Source organism: Camelina sativa, chromosome 9 (genome assembly GCF_000633955.1).
Source record: "Camelina sativa cultivar DH55 chromosome 9, Cs, whole genome shotgun sequence".
NCBI classification, from domain to species: Eukaryota; Viridiplantae; Streptophyta; class Magnoliopsida; order Brassicales; family Brassicaceae; genus Camelina; species Camelina sativa.
Genome location: NC_025693.1, coordinates 28,018,529 through 28,021,145, shown reverse-complemented (window position 1 = coordinate 28,021,145; position 2,617 = coordinate 28,018,529).

Sequence of the window (2,617 nt, the reverse complement as noted above, 5' to 3'; positions counted from 1 at the left end):
CCCCCCCCCCCCCTCCTTTCCACTTTTTTTTTTCTTCTTTTATAATTCCCCAACTAGGTCTTTTTTATTTTATTTTAGTTTAATTAGTTTCGATAGATAAATTTTTGTTAATTTCCTTAAAGAAAATAATAAAAACATGACAAAGACCTTAAAGTCGTTTTTTTTTTTGACAGGACAGTGACTCCGTCTTCAAGCTTCCGTTTTCAATTGGTCGTCACACTATTCCTCAACGGCGTTTTCCTTTTCTTTTTTCTTCTTCTTTCTTTTATACAAAAAAGTAATCTTTATACATTACTTTTTTTGTTAATGTATAATATATATTCTCCTGCACGCCAAATTTCTTCTTTTTTTTTTCTCTTTATTTTAGATATTTGATACACATTTTTCTAATATTTATTGATGATAATTAAATATAGAAGATTTCTCATGTTAATAAATATCCCATAACAAACATGTGAATCTGATCTTTAAATGGAAAATATTAATTAGTCAAAATTTTAACATAATTATTATACTTTGTGTAGTATATAAAAACGTACTGTATTTTTGTACGGAAAACAATATTTTGAGATAATGAGAATGGAATAAATAGTAATGATTGGGGGATGCTTTTTTTAGCAGAACATACACACATATATAATTGGAGAATGAGAAGATAACACGAATTATTTTAATTATAATAGCTTGTGTAGGAAGATGTAAATTGTAATTCTTTGTATACTTATACTTTGACTATGTTATGTGTTAAAACACCGTTTTGATTAATTTATGTGTCTATGACTAATCTATTGCTACTTAAAACAGTTGTCCGTTAGTGGTGGGGGTTAATAACGGGAAGGTGTATTCTTTTTTCTTAAGGCCTAAAATTAATATCTCTACCCATTAATTAAATTATAATTTTTTAATAATAAGAAAAAATTAGAAAAACGAAAGCAAAAAAAAAAAGAAAAAAAAAAAGAGAATTACATTTTATTATCGTCACGCGCTTGTGTCGCAGACGTATAAAACACGTGCCGTTGACAAAAGGTTGAACCGTTTGTGTGTGTAGTTTTTTTATAGGTGTGGCCGGTCAAGCAAGGCTAATTGAACTCTCTAGTCTAACTCATCGGTTGATCACTTTATTAGGGCCTCCTTTGAAGTCTTTAATCTAATCCTCATATTCCATCCTTTTTTTTTCCTCTTTATATATACATAATGTATTTTTGACCACCCCAAATAAAAGAACACAAATCTTCATATAATATTTAGTATTTATAACCAAAAAAAAAATCCAAGAAAAGAAAAACTGTTGTGAGTGCAAAATTTTATTTATTCAAATAGATTATGATAATAAATTTAAATTTAAGAAGACTCAAGAGGAGGCATAGTAAAAATTATAATACATGTATGTATTGAATTTTAAATTTAGGAAAATGATAGAAAATTTTATTTATAATTTATTCAGACACTAGAGTAATACATTTATGACAAAAATGATAAGATGTCTATTTTAAACATATTTTATAAGGTGGGTGAGAAGACTCCATCTCGTTTTAGTTTTTGGATCTTCTCTTCTTTTAAAACTTTTCTATACTTTATATAAGAATGGATTCTTGCCTTGAACTTTATATGGTCGACGGGATAAGGTCATTAGCTTTAATAATCGCTGAGATGGATGTGATTTTTGTAGTGGTCTTATGCATGTACTTTTACCATGTACTGTATCTGTATGTTGCGAGTTCACGTAGTTTTACGACATCTAATTTTAATGTAAAAAAAATGAGGATGAAACAGGATCATAAATACCAGTATAGACTGGACATGATATTGTTTGGGGTTAAATATTATCTTTAGAGATTGATGAATATAGATTACCGCAAATTAAAGTATAATTTAGTTTAGACAAATTTTTGTAGCTTTATACTAGTCATTTGCATCGATTTTTTTAAATGAATTACTAGTCATTTGCATCGATTTTTTTAAAGTGTATGGATCTGATTGTAGAAAGGTCTCGACAACTATATGGGTAAAGACCACATTCAACAGTCTTAAAAATATAACAGTAAGATTGTGTGATTATATTACCTAGTACAAGAAACACTTACAAATTTGTGACTAGAGTACCAAATATTCATTATTCCTCGAGTCAGTTGTCAATCTCTGATCATATGATAAATGTAACGTAACCTATTTACTTTTTAATTATGATGATTTTTAAGAAATTCTCACGCTTTAAAATTTTCACATGCACAAACACATATGTATTTACCCTTGCATTTTTGTTATAGTTTTATATATCTCATTTGCACTTGCTTTAGATAATGATATGATCAAGTCAATGTTTCTATATATGTTGTTAAATTGGTTTAAAATAGTTGTAAATCAAATCTAGTTAAAGAATCAAACCCTCTTTAGTCCATAAAATATAAAACGATGCGAGACTGATCCCTAATTAAAGATCGTGCATACAAATGAAGGCAGATTCTGATATTTTTACGGCTTCTAGGTCATTCTAGTAATTAATTATATTGATAGACCGCCATAGGAGAGAGCTTAATTCTAGTATATTGTTAATTAATTTTATAAATATCTAATTGTTGCAAACAAAAAAAAGTATTATTAGTTTACACTTTCGGTT